General features: G+C 40.7%; 1 protein-coding gene across 5 annotated transcripts in view; it reads right to left on the bottom strand.

The window, feature by feature from the left end:
* Positions 1–15,396, bottom strand: part of lingo2 (leucine rich repeat and Ig domain containing 2) — a 252,972-nt gene that overhangs the window by 91,131 nt on the left and 146,445 nt on the right. For 4 of the 5 annotated variants that reach the window (XR_002196658.2, XM_010901228.5, XM_034291641.1 and 1 more), the window contains one exon: positions 7,164–7,244. The exons of the other annotated variant lie outside the window; for it this stretch is intronic. The gene's annotated coding sequence lies outside the window, so the exon portion shown is untranslated. The remainder of the gene's footprint in view (positions 1–7,163; positions 7,245–15,396) is intronic. 5 annotated transcript variants of the gene reach the window in all.

Raw genomic sequence — 15,396 nt, 5'->3', positions numbered from 1 at the left:
AACCTTTGACCAGCTGCTGTACTGTTGTAGCAATCTGTCTGGGTGGTTTCTGCATTTGGCAGTCTGCGTTTGTTTTGCTGGCAAATTCAGCAGTTTGGTATCCGTTCCTGTAAACACTAATATGACTATTATTGACCATGCAATTTTTTTTCAGGTGGTCGTAGTAGAAAATTGTTTGTTCACACATGTAGGACAATTTTCTTTTTTTCTTTCCACAAATAGGTCGTTGGACAAAGCACATATTTTCACAACAGATTCGATTGGTCAAAACACTGATTAGTGTAAAAAGATACCAAAAATATCTCTAGTCATTGGAAGCTACTAATATACGGAGAAATGTACTGCATGCAGCAAATTATATTTTATTCCACCCGGTTGAAACGCTATTGTGGTGGCATCATTGCAACCAGTTATGACAGAGTCATACTGTACTTAGATGAAGTCTTCCATCTAGTCTTTCAGTGGGCGCATGGCGCCACTGACTGATATTTCTGACCTGGTCTGTAGGGCTGCTGTTAGTCTTTAAACTTAGGAGTTTGGTTTACACTCAACCCACCTTTTCTCCTTGAACACTGCATGCAAATGCTTCAACTTCCTCGTAACCTTTATTGAATTCAATTGGCCTTAGTGCCCACAGGAAGCAAGCACTGCGGGTTCTGCTTACACAGTAGCTTGAGGCTAAAAATAAAACAACAAAAAAACCTCTAAAAAAATCTAATTCCATGACCATAATAAATTATAATGACCCCAGCAGCTATGAATTCCTTACTCGTTTATTTCCATCCACTATCAGCTGCCAGCAGGCTTCCAACACTGCCTCGACTCTAAAGACGCTCCCCAAGCCTGTGAAAAAGTGGTAACTGAGGCTCCCTCTACTGTCTGAGGCACTATCTCTGCACACGAAGTGTGCTGCTGGACTGAAAAAGTATGGCCAACAGTTACGAGAAAGAGAAATATAAATGTTTATGAACTCCCCCTTTCAGTGAGAGCCAAGGGGAAATAGGTTGTTTGGAAGTGATTATTGTAATTGCTTCCACACTGGTGGAAACTATGATGTGCACATTACAGTAATGTACTGTAGAATTATTTTACCACTCAGCCGATACCTTTTTGTCCAAAGCAACAAATAGTCAAGTGTGCATAACTTGTTTACGTATGGACATCCCTGGGAATCAAACCCAATATCCAGGCATTGCAAGCACCATGCTGAACCAACTGAGTTACATTGTGAAGTCAGCATCGCAAGACCAAGCCAAATTAAGTCCACCATACACGATAAACAAACACATAATGTGCAAACGCTGAAAAACAACACTCAGCTTTTGATTATTCTGTCGTTGCAGGAATTGTCCAGCATAGCAGGACACGCAGACGTGTAGGTTATTAAAGGTTTTAAGGGCTTGTGATTGTTATTTTCACAACTTTCCGATTGCTGCAGGAAGTTGATCATTGGGTAATGTGTTGCTCACCTCTGTGTCGCTGCAGTTCCTGACACCAGGTCTACTCAGCTCGAGTCTTGGAAAGGTTCAACAACAGATTGTGTTATTTATTGAACCTAGGATGCCGGTTGTTTTCTGGTAAAGAAGTTCAGAGGAGAATTCTGATACTCGGGCATGGTTCCAAAGGCGCGTTTGGGAATTGCCAGATCTGTTCGCAACGATAGAAGTCTTTCCTCTGGATGTGTTAACACAGTAGTTGATGTACAGTGCACGTATACAGACAGGTGACAAATTAAAGGAAAAACCTTCATGAAGAGTCCGTAAGGTAATGGGTCACCATGAGCCCACTAAAGATATTCCCTTGCTTGGAGTTTTGACGGTGGTGGCGGAGAGCTCTGCATCACACGTCGGTCCTGAATAGGTGCTCAATTGGGTTGAGATCTGGTTACGACGAAAGCCATAGCATATGATTCACATCATTTTCATACACATCAAACCCTTCTGTGACCCCTTGTGCCCTGTGATGGGGTACAAAGCATTATAACCACACCCACAAGTGAAGCGAATAACGTTGATCATCTCCTAACAAGGGCACTTGTCGAGGCCTGGGTGGACTAGATAATAAGCGAACAATCAGTTCTTGTAGTCAGCGTGTTGGATGCAGGAGAAATGGGCTGGACCTGAGCGGCTTTGGTGAGGGCCAAATTGTCAAGGCCAGACCACGGAGTCAGAGCATCTCTGAAACGGCAAGGCATGTGGAGTGGACCCGGTCAGAAGTGGTGAGTACCTGGTGACAGTGGACCGAGGAGGGACGGACCACACACCGGCAATGGCGGTTTTGCGTGCCCAAGGCTCATCGATATGCGGAGACAACAAAGGCTATCCTGTCTGGTCCGAAAAGACACAGTGCATGCTGCGCATGGGGCTGCGTGGCTGCAGACCTGTCAGAGGGCCCATGATGAGCCCTGTCTACTGTCGGAAGCACCTACAATAGAACTGGACCAGAACTGGACCTTGCCCACAATATTGTCCTGATTATTTGAATATTTTTCGTGTGGAATAAGCTAAGATTTAGAAGAACTTAAAAATAATTTGAATAAAGCACAATCGTGAAAATGTATTTTGGCCACGACAGTTATCTATGCTGACGTAGAAAAGTTTCTCCTACCTCATTCTAATTCTAATTACCAGCCCTGTCACATTCTACCTGCATTCCCGGGAATGAGCGTGACAGGTGAGGAGGTCACCCAGGGATGTTTTTGAAATACACCGGGACCTGCCTGTTACATAGCCTTGAAGCCGGGGGACAGGGGGAGGAGACTGGGGGGGATGAACAAGAGAGTAGCAGCTATCTATTGGCCCTTTTCGGGGTGGCAGTGTAGCCTGGTGGTCAAGACCTTTAGCCCAGTAAACCAAAGGTTGCAGGTTCTATTGCCCAATTAGAAATTTTGACTTGTTCATTTTGTTCTGTCTCCGAGGCATAAGTCAGTCTGTTGTTTTTTGTAAATAAGAATGTTTTCTCAGCAAACGTACCTAAATAAGACAAAAAAAAGCCTCTCGTTGGCCACACCTCGCTGTAGCGTTCCAAGATTGTGTAAGTAGGCCACATAGCTGAGGGACGGGTCAGTCAAAAACACACACTGACCACTTCTTCTGAGGCAGAAGAGCGGGTGTGTTGTGGGGAGGACAAGCCAACCTAATTTGTGATTCCACCCGTCGGCCCAGCCCTCCTCCAGATCAATATATAGTGTGAGCCCAAGTCAAGTGCAGTAACAAGAATGTCAGTCAGAACCTTTTATCGGCTCTGCTGGGAGTTAGCTAGTGTCTCATCGGCACACTTTGTCAAAGTGCTCTTCCAACAACAATGTAAACCTTGGGAAAAATTGCATGAGATATGTTTAATATATTGAATATTCCAGCTTCAAAGGAAATAAGAGCATTATTGCATTATCCTTTTACACTATAATGTGTTAGCTGGCTTCATCCATGGCCAGCCAGGAAGAGGAGCACAACCATAATATGATCAATAATATATCCTTACTCCATAACAATAATATATCCTTAATAATATATCCTTAATACATTATATCCTGAATACATTACATAATAATATAACCTTAATATGGCATATTATAATAATAATAATAATATAACCTTAACATGTGGAAAAAATTTACTGCCAGATCCTTAGCCCTCCAGCTAATCCTACTTCTACTTGTGCTCTAGTACTATGAGGCCTAATTATACTGCAATACCTTTCCTTGAGGTATTCAAATAAAACAAATCTTGTCGCCAATATGTTTTGCGCATGCCATCCCCGGCTGTGTCACTACTCATAAAAAATATATATTATTTGATACTGCACAACTCGCCTGCACAGTTCACATGCATTAAGTAGAGTGCATTATTGAGCGAGAAACGTTTGTCCCATTTCAAACTGTTATTCAGAACACTGAATACACATTATTCGTTTCTCTGCTATTGAGCCAACTGTGCACTCTGACGGGACCGATGGGTTTATTTGGGTACAATACCCAATGATGCAGGCCTCTGAAACTACAGCATTGCATGTGATGACTGAACAGAGGGCGCACCAGCAAACATGGCTGCCACCTAAACGGAACACTATTCCCAATAAAGTGCACAACTTGTGACCAGCACCTTCTTTTGGAACGAAGTGCACTCATTACGAAAAAGGGCACCGGTTTTTGACAGCATTTATATTGATCAGAGAAATCTGGACTGTTTATGAGGCAATTTAATTTAACACATCGTTTAAAATTAAACTGCAACTGGATGTTTTGCTTGTAGCTTAAATAGATACATTAAAGTGCACGTCAATAACATCTGTGGAGAGACAGAGCGTCTTAATTGAGATGCAAAAGTCTGCGCCACACTCGGCTGAGTCTTCCCGTGAGAACGGAGAGATTAAGATTTAAGAGTGATACTGCGGAATGACACTATCTGTCTGGAGCCTCTTTCCCTTCACACAACATCACCTCTGCTCGCGTTCCAGTCACGTCCCAGCATTCCTATTTCCTTCATGTTGAGAGGCCGGGATAAAAGTCTATTGGAATTTTGACTTGTTAATTAAAAAACTTGTGTCAATATGAGCTTAATAAATAATATAGCAGCTTTGGGTGTCCTCCTCCCGCGGACATGTTACAGCTGGCTGAACACATGCGGCGATAGAACATGGCTGGGGCTGGAGTGATGATCTGTGCAGAAACCATTTGAGTGACATTGATTAATGCCAGATAAGGGATAGAAGCTTGCATGCATCGTTAATAATGCCATAATAGCATAAACGCATAACAAAGCTCCCACAGAGTAATCATTTCAGCTGCAAGCGACAAAACATCCTGTGAGACATCCCAAAATGAACACCCGAGTATATAGTGTACAGTGCCATAGGCTCACTTTGCTTTTGTTAAAGGTGCACTGCGAGATCCCTAATTTCGTGGGATTTTATCAATTGAATTAGTAACATATCGACCAAGAAAAGAAATACAAGCACAGTGAGAAAATGTGTGACATTGCGTATTAGACAAACCCGGGGACCCATATAAAAAAATCTATTTTACCTAAAAACTTTGACTTAATATCATTGGGCCTCTTCTAATGCAGGGTGGTCTATTGCATCTGAGTTGCCTACCTCACATTCATGCCTCGGCCTGACCTACATTAACAAGTGCCTCTGAATGAGTTAAAATCTCTGGTGCAAGACTACGTTCGGTGTAAATGTTTCCTCAAGGCTGCATCAGTCTTTAGGTCATTGTGTCTCATCAGTCCGTTGTTGAGGTCATTGTGTCTCATCAGTCCGTTGTTGAGGTCATCGTGTCTCATCAGTCCGTTGTTGAGGTCATTGTGTCTCATCAGTTCGTTGTTGAGGTCATTGTGTCTCATCAGTCCGTTGTTGAGGTCATTGTGTCTCATCAGTCCGTTGTTGAGGTCATTGTGTCTCATCAGTTCGTTGTTGAGGTCATTGTGTCTCATCAGTCCGTTGTTGAGGTCATTGTGTCTCATCAGTCCGTTGTTGAGGTCATTGTGTCTCATCAGTCCGTTGTTGAGGTCATTGTGTCTCATCAGTCCGTTGTTGAGGTCATTGTGTCTCATCAGTCCGTTGTTGAGGTCATTGTGTCCCGTCAGACCATTTTTGTTGTCATTGTTTTGAATGTCAGTGATCTTGTAATGCTAGATAGATTTCTGAGGCCTCCCAATAGAGACCTTTTCAATAAAATGTTCCTGCTTAAATCTAAATTACAACCATATTCAATTCAAGATTTCACAATACACACAATACAATTCATGGTGTTTGAAATCAATAGATCCAGAATGGGTTGACGAGGGCCCAATTCCTGCTGGTGGATGTGAATCACAGTGAAATGTAAACCAATCTTTTAGCAAATAGGGTCTGGAGGGCCAGTAGCCTCAGGAGTTCTGGGAAAAAGAGTTTAATAAATAGTGAAAATTTTTATGCAAAACAAACCAAGGATAAAACCTTAGGCAAGTCAAAAATGAGTCACGTTGGGGAATAAACACAAATATATTCAGGGCATCTCATTTGAAGTTTATATATTTTTTGGAGCGTTCAGTCTTACAATGGTTTAACTATAATTCTCAAATTACTTCCATTTACAATTCCATACGGTGTGAAATATATGCATTGTGCCACGAGAACCTGCAAGCCAACTACAGCTAGACCTATCATAAACCACAGATCCACTCCAATAATCAATCAGACAATCAAATGTGCTAACCAAACCCCATTGTTACATTTTTAGGAAACTTGGCATAAACTCCAAAAAGAAAGTAATGCAAATGTTGAAGCCCATAGGAAGTAATGCAGATATTGAACCCCCTAGGAAGTAATGCAGATATTTTAGCCCCTAGGAAGTAATGCAGATATTTTAGCCCCTAGGAAGTAATGCAGATATTTTAGCCCCTAGGAAGTAATGCAGATATTTTAGCCCCTAGGAAGTAATGCAGATATTTTAGCCCCTAGGAAGTAATGCAGATATTTTAGCCCCTAGGAAGTAATGCAGATATTTAAGCCCCTAGGAAGCAATGCAGATATTTTAGCCCCTAGGAAGTAATGCAAATATTTTAGCCCCTAGGAAGTAATGCAGATATTTAAGCCCCTAGGAAGTATTGCAGATGTTTTATCCCCTAGGACGTAATGCAGATATTTAAGCCCATAGGACGTAAGGCAGATGTTTAATCCCCTATTATTATTATGTAGTTGTGTCGTTGATAGAAATTAAGAGACTGTAAATACTGTATACTATAACCACCCGTGCAGATACAACCCACACATTGGAATTCCTGCTGGTTGCTGCACAGATCACCTTCAGTTTGATACATGACTCCTTGACCTTTTCAATTCACGCACATCTAGCTGAATTTTCAATCAAGCGTTGACCTCTTTTCCTTTTTTTCGCCTCAGAGTAAAACACAGGAAATCACCCCATGGAGTCACGCATTACCTGCTAATGGCTTAGTATGTTCAAATATAATGACCTTTCTCCTTTCCAAACTCAAAATAGTTAGCGGTAGACCATGATTAGCCGAAAAAAACATGACTCACACTATGCTTCAGAGACAACCTTTGATAAGTTAATCACAGCTATATGTTACCAAATATAGAGGGAGTCACTAGAGTCCAAATTGAAGAAAGCTCAGACAAGAACAGTTGATCAGACACTGCAAATGCTTGATACTTACCACTTTGAGAAGCAATCATCCTCTCAGCCATGGCCTGTTCTCCCCCCCCCCCAGTTATCACAGTTTTTCAGGCTTCTATATCTGGTTTTAGAGTGCAAAACAGAGAGAGAAGGAGATAGAGTGGCAGTCAGAAAGAGAGAGACAGAAAAAGAGACAAAGGAGAGAGAAAAAAAATCACAGTTAAGCTTATTATCTAGAGTATGATAAAATAATTAATAAAGAGCTCAATTTTAAACATTGTAAATATATATATATGTTACAGACACAAAGAGCGCGTGCAGATTTTGTTTTGAGAAATAATATAATATCTTCTTTTCTGGAGTCATATCCAGGAGTGGTTAGTTGTGTGGTGGTTTCAGGACGTGATTAGGCCTGCAGACTGCACTGTTGGGACCACAGTCACTCAATAAACAATGCCAATGTTCTCTTGGATAAGGGGTTTATTTTTGGAACAGTTATAGCAGAGATGTTGCAGATGGGGAGGTCCAGGTCCTGCGTGAGACACAGTTTTTATCTGCAACACAATGACTCACCCATTATTCACATCTACGTCATTCACACCCATGTAGTTTCAACATGGAGGCCTCCCTGCACCAACACTTATCCCATCAAAACTGGTCAGCCGTAAACCAAACGTACTGTCAGACCCCCAATGTAATTAACCCCAACAATTATTTCGTCTCCATCCAGAACCTGACTCGTTCCTGTCGACTGTAAGACGGCGTGACCTCAGTAATGTGTTGGCCTCTCTCTGTTGCCACCAACAATGAGTCCAGGCCGGTGAGGGCAGAGCACTGAGGTACGAGGGGGTCCACAAGGCTTTTCTGACTCCTGTGGTGTTAATGACACGTGACGACGGAGCGAGGAGGGGGGTTTGGATGTATTTACCACGGGCCGGGTCCAAAACAGCATCGTAATCAAGAAGTAGCGCACTAGATTTCACCTTGGTGAGAAGCTCTCTAGATTTCACCAGGTTAAATAGGGCACTAGATTTCACCTGGGTGAGAAGCTCTCTAGATTTCACCAGGTTAAATAGGGCACCAGATTTCACCAGGGTAAGTTGCTCACTAGATTTCACCAGGTTAAATAGGGCACCAGATTTCACCAGGGTAAGTTGCTCACTAGATTTCACCAGGTTAAATAGGGCACCAGATTTCACCAGGGTAAGTTGCTCACTAGATTTCACCAGGTTAAATAGGGCACCAGATTTCACCAGGGTAAGTTGCTCACTAGATTTCACCAGGTTAAATAGGGCACCAGATTTCACCAGGGCAAGTAGCTCACTAGATTTCACCAGGTTAAATAGGGCACCAGATTTCACCAGGGCAAGTAGCTCACTAGATTTCACCAGGTTAAATAGGGCACCAGATTTCACCAGGGCAAGTAGCTCACTAGATTTCACTGAGGTAAGTAGCTCACTAGATTAAAATATCTTGTAAAATCAGCCATGGCACTGGCATGTCTGTGCAATTCGCACCCCATTAAGGGTTCAACAACAATAGCTGTCGGCTATTTGGTCAAGCATCCATTGGATCCCCTTGTTAAGTCAAACGTGCATACTGAAGTGCTGTGAAAGGGTGACTTGGGTAAAATACTCACGAGCTTCGAGGCACCATGTGCTAGGCCAAATAGAGACGGGGTCGTTTGACGTAAAATACAGTATGTGATGCTTTGGACTTACTCTTTTTGATTTCATTACATTGCATGTTGATGCAAAAAAAAAGAGCTTTATCTGACAGAGACCGAGGAGAGAGTTTGAGCTGAAAAGTGCAGTGGGTTGGATTCAAACTCAGGCTCTGGATGCAATGACAGCTGTACCACCCTAGGCCATAAGGCCATACAACGTTGATTTACTGTTACAGGATCACCCTTCTGCTCTGAAAAGTAGCAAAAACAATGTCTTTAAGCATTAAGATATACATTACTTTCTCTCTGAATATACAAAGTGAACTGCGACTAAGACTGAACCAGGACAAGATACCAAGGTGCTACTTTTGACACCAATGGGGTCTTGATGAGATTGCTAGGTGTTGCAATAATATATTTCTGTTTTAATTTGCATTTCCTTTTTTTCTGTTGGGCAGCTATTCAAATCTGCTTGACCAGGATGAATTAAACATTTAAAAAGGTTAAAAATAAGAGGTCATGGGTTTCAGATATAACTATTCTTATAGTGTAGGTGGGCACCGTATTGATTATCGATTAATTTTTATGTATTATACATACATACGTTTCTACCCCTTCATTACAGTGCTTTAAAAAAATACAAATATTTATTTCCCAATATATGTTTCTGTGCTATTGCTACAATCCTGCAACTTAATTGTCAAGTGCATCTGGGCGTACAGAAAACATTGTGGAAAACACTTGTTTGTTCAAACCCCACCTTTTTATCAGCTCAACTAAGACTGGTGCCATCCCAACCTGGGAGCCTAATTACCTGCTTTGCATATTTCTGTCAGTGAACTGGTTGTAATGCTTCCCCTGTCAGCACTTGTGACTCCTGGCAATGGACCTGCCTGGGAGTCAATTGTTTGTTTATAGAATCACCATCTGATTCATCCACAAATGGACTTGAAAAATAAATGTTGGCAAAAAATAACAAAAAATTGCAAGGACGTTTGGGTGGTATGCAGCGATGCTATATTAAATCCATAGGCAGACTGGGAAAATGTTTTCAAAAACACCAAATAAATCTCAACCGTCATCTTCCAACATACCAAAACACTATGTAAAACCACCTAATGAGAATGAGAGGATACTGAGGGAGCGAGAGAACTATATAGTGAAAGGGCATTTTCATTCTGCAGAACAAATGTCAGCAGTGAACCAGATGAGACATATTAATTTTAATCATATATGAGCACCAGGAGTCACCCCGAGGGAATGAGATGAGTATTTTTCTTTTTTTTTTGTTTCTGCCTAGAGTCTGAACCTGCATTTCAAGAAGGATCCTCTTCATACCAGTCTCAAGTTATTGTGATGATTATCAGGATTTGCAGAGTGGCGAGAATGACAGTGTGTCCTTTACTAAAGCAACATGTTCAGAACATTCTGCTAAAGCCATTACATATGATGAAGTTGGAACCGAATCATTCATGGCATTTCTCGTTGTGTATATTTTGCAAAGAGGCAGAGTCTATTAGATTTCTTTGTTTTTCTGCATATCATTTACAGATATGGTGCAAACAACAGGAATATTAAAAAGTATTTGAATAAAACCTTACTATGTATGCATCCTTGGTTGAAAATATCATCAAAATCAGTTGACACATGGAATTCTTATTCTTCCCAGTTGTGAATAGACATCATAAAGTGAAGCATAACTAAAAACGTTTCTAAGACCAACCAGGGTTTCATTGCTAGAAAGTGGTTATGACGTTTACGGGGAGTTCCCTTGCAATCCCTCTTCCTTTTCCTGGGATGAAAGCTGGAAATATGTATATAAAATATGTAGATGCATGTGTGTGTGTTTGTGTGTGAGTGACTGTGTGTGTGTATGTACTGTATGTAAAGTGGGGAGAACAAGTATTTGATACACTGCCAATTTTGCAGGTTTTCCCACTTACAAAGCATATAGATGTCTGTAATTTTTATCATAGGTACTCTTCAACTGTGAGTGACGGTGTCTAAAAAATTTTTTTAAATTAATTTGATGGACAAATCTGGCAGTGGTGGATGCCAGGAGAACGCTACCTACTGGAATGCATAGTGCCTACTGCAAAGTTTGGTGGAGGAGGGACAATGATCTGGGGCTGTGTATCAGGGTTTGGGCTAGGCCCCTTAGTTCCAGGGAAGGATCATCTTAATGCTACAGGATACAAAGACGTTTTAGACAATCGGGTCCGTCCAATTTTGTGGCAACAGTTTGGGGAATTCCCCGATGCACGAAGTGGCGTCCATAAAGACATGGTTCAACCAGGTTGGTGTGGAGGAACTCGAGTAGACATTGCCAACTACTGCTAGAGAAAGAGAAGGTCAAATGTTGTCCAGATTTTCCATGCCATGCATGTTAAGGAAAGACAACTAATCATCACTTACAGTAGATTGTTGGCCTATACATCCAGCTAGAAAAAATGATTCAAGAATAAAAGTGTTTTCTTCTTAAAAAATGACATACAATGATACTTACTGCAATAAGTCAATAAAAATTGCATTAAAATGAAATATGTACTTCCTCGGAAAAGCACATAATCTGCAGGCAATTATTAGGGGAAGCTAGCCTACTGACCAGTAATCACATGGTTGTGAGTTGAAAGCTTGGCTAAATTTACCATTCTGTTCCTGAGCAAGAGCATTAACTCTCAATGTTCCCAGGTTGTTTCTATAAATGAGAATACTACCTGGTAAAATAAGGATGGAAAAAAATCTCTCTCTCTATCACAATCACCACCAAAATACCAATCAGCATTTCACATATCTACATTAAAAGTATGGAACATCAACTAAATAATGTGTTGACTTTGAGTTGATAAAATTGCAACAGAAATCATTAGATTAATATGTTTATATCTCTGTGTACAGTAATGTAATCAAGTAAAATGTCCAAATGTATTGAGAATACCAGGAGATTACAGCAGAAAGAAAAATTGTACATTTCCTTGAAAATAATCATCCCTAGTAACAACATATGACAACCTACCCTGTGACATAGCAACACTGTGTCCTTTGCTGGAGAGTGGCAAAAAGAAAAATCTTGGCTACAGTTTGCCAGAAGGCATGAAAGAGACCCTTAGATCAAGAGGAAGAAGAGTATATGGTCTGATGAAAGCAAAATATAGCTTTTTGGCATTAATACTTAGTGCTAAGTTTGGCTCAAGCCTAACGCCGAACGTCATCCAAAGAACACTATCCCTACTGTAAAGCGAATGTGGTGGCAGCATGCAGATGCTTCTCCACATAAGGGCTTGGAAAGCTTGTGAAGAGGGCAACATAGATGCAGTAGAGTACAGAAATATATTGATATCAGCAAGAGACCTGTGACTTCGGATAAAATTAATCTTCGAGATGGACAATGACCCTAAAATACAGCCAAAGCCATATTGGTGTGGGTGAAACAAAGCTCAGTGTATTGGAGTGGCCAAGTTAAGCCCAGACCTCAAAATTGCTGTTCAACCCAAACCATTCAACCCAACTTGACCGGGATTGAGTAATTTTGCGAATGGGCGATAATTGCAGTGTCCAGATGTGCAAAGCTGGAAGAGACTTATGTCAATACGTCTGAAATGGCCGCCAAAGTGGCCTCTGTCAAATTGTCACTAAAATTGTTGAAAAACTATCAGTCGTTTTCTGTCTTCTATTTGTTATGAACTTAAAAAAATATTTGTATATTTTATTTTGACATGACAGTTTTTTGTGTTGATCAGTGTGAAAAACATGAATTGCATTCATGTTGATTTTATGTTGTAAAAACAAAATGAGGAAAAATCCAAGGGAGTGAATATTGTAATCTATTGTACAAGAACAATCAGTGAGATGGCTTTATCTTTCCAAAGCTGAATGGATGTCCCTTTCATCAACAGGAGCTCAGACAAATACTTCAACTAATTACAATGCACAGCTGGACATCCTTTAGGCTATGTGCAATTCAGTCTTAAACATTTGTAAACATATACTTGATTCATTCTTTATTGCATGCACATCACCAGGCTTGTGATAACAGATGATGACAAAACAATTAATCACATCATTACGCCAAATCAAAAGCACATTGGTTACGATGGAGGTGAAAAAACAAAGGAGCAAGAGCATTATACCAACCCTTTCCTCAAACGTATAAATAAATAACATAAACTCCCATATGTCAATATGCAGTATAATGTCTGCAGAGATTAGATACAAACCATATGCTGTCTACATTACCAAAGAATTGTGTGGCAATAATAATCATGAGATCAGAGTTGTCAGTACTGTAGCTTGTATATCCACAAAGACATATACCATGCCTATTTTTTAGAATTACTGTAGTGCCCTAAATGTATTAATAAATAAAACTAAACTTCACCCAAATTTTTACTTAATTTAGGGTTAGTGATAGTCAAAACTATCACAAACACTCACCCTATATTAAGAATAAAATGGCAATCTTTTCCCTTCAAATTTGACTTTGTGTCTGCGGAATCCTTCGTTGTGGCTGTGGACTCCGGTGGTAACCTAAGAAGTGGGCCGGGCCGTACCATAGCCTCTGTAACATAAGGTACTGTAGACATAGATTATCACCATAGCAACTGTGGTGTGTAATCTTGGTAATCCAGAACCTATCAGCAAAGCTAATTAGATATTTTCAACATTGCTTTCTGTTTCTTTCCACCATCACCGCTAACCCCCCACCACCTTCAAATGTAGCAGCTCCACCAGGCAGTGTGTGCAGCGTTCTGTGACACTTGGGTCCTGAAGGGCTCTATATCAAATAAAGCAGACTTGACTGGTTATGGCTCACAGGGCCTTCAAGTGGCTCCTCTGAGGGAAGCAGGGCGGCAGAAGAAACTGCAGCTCCACATGCTCCCTCTCTGTTCCCCTCTGCCGGCTCAGTGGCCCACATGTTCCGTTAATGAGAACCGGCAACACACACAGACACATGTACCGCGTCGACTCTAATTATATTAGAAAGCTCTGCCTCTACGCCGGTCCCCCAGTGGCCCTATGTAATGTACTCCAAAGGGTTTCTTAAAAGGCCAAAAAATCTTAATCTGCATCTACTTGAGGCACATAAAAAGATGCTAACAACAAAACAGTAGAGGCAGGCAAGGATCATTGTTTTGAAATTGTGATTTACTGTACCATCACGCCAGTTGGGTGTAGTATGTGCAACTTGTTTAAGTCCGGACACTATGCACCATTACACATTGATTTGTAAACAGTTATCAACTTCCGAGCCTGGTACTGGAATGCAAAGATCAAATGTCATTTGGAGGTTGTTGATTGTAACTGTAAAGCCTTACAGGCACCATCACTGTTCAGACTGCGGTGTAGCAAATTCAGGCCATAGCCCCGACCACAACTCTAACCTAGGTCGAGCGACAATCAAGCTAGCCTGAACCGTTCAGACCTCTGGACGATATTGCTAGTCATCTGGTTAATGTGGCTACAACATAAAAGTACATCTAATGTGAATTCAACAGTGTGTATTGGAGTATGCTACATAATTAATTGACATTTAACATCAATTCAATGTGAAAATATATGAGGGCTTTCAAAATCAATATTATAACGCTTGTAATTTTTTAGAAAATGTTGTTGCCGTTAGCGCGTTTTTCTTTCATTGAGCCTCAGAACCATAGTTAGTGCTTGACTTGCGCGGGAGCTGTCACTTATTCATTTGCAACAGTATACAGTATGGTTAACTTTATTTGGCACTTGTGCTGGAGTGGTCCAGAGCGCTTCACATTAACTTTTTGCCGGACAGCGTAAGCGGAGCCGGCCTAGAATAGAATTTGTTCAGGAAAGACAAACGCTTCGCTGCCTACACGATTCTCTCGTCATTTCACTTGAAAAAAAAGTATGTTATAAATATTTCGTCACCTATATTGATAGAAACTCAATGTCATTCACGAATGGCTAATTAGCTGTTAAAACGGCCAGTGGTAAAAGAGGATTTGTTTGGAATAGACAAAAACTTCACTTGCTACAACCGTCTGTAGCTACGGGAAGCCTAAAATGAAACTGTTTACTGTAGTGATGGCCAAACGAGGCTTCATTAGCGTTATTTTAGCAGCAGGATATTATGCTGGCAGCACTCAGATTTTCATTATCACAATAAAAGACATCATTGACATTTAGAAAGCCATATAGTTAACAATATAGTTTTTAAAACACGATAAGACAAGAACGGACATTGGAAAATTGGAACGGACATTAAACATAAAATGACAGACTAGATTGAGACTGACAGATTAGATTGTTAACTATATCGCCTTATATAATTCAATGATGGCTTTTTTTTTTTTTTTAAGAAAATCTGAGTTAGCACTGCTAGCATAATATCCTGTTGCTAGAAGAACGGCCATCACTAGTTAATTGTTATATTGCAACTATTTTTGGTGGATTTTCGATTTATGTCTTAGCATTTCTTCAGGATAGTCAAACACTTCGCTGGCTACACAGTTCTCTTGTCTTTTCACTTGAAGTAAAAGTCTGTTATCATCACCTATATTGATACATTAGTTATTGTATCAGTGTCATTCACAAATGACAAATAAGCTGTTAGAACGACCAGTGGCAAAAGTCATACAGT

The sequence above is a fragment of the Esox lucius genome, chromosome 4 (genome assembly GCF_011004845.1).
Source record: "Esox lucius isolate fEsoLuc1 chromosome 4, fEsoLuc1.pri, whole genome shotgun sequence".
NCBI lineage: Eukaryota > Metazoa > Chordata > Actinopteri > Esociformes > Esocidae > Esox > Esox lucius.
This window is presented reverse-complemented; position numbering and strand designations above follow the sequence as displayed.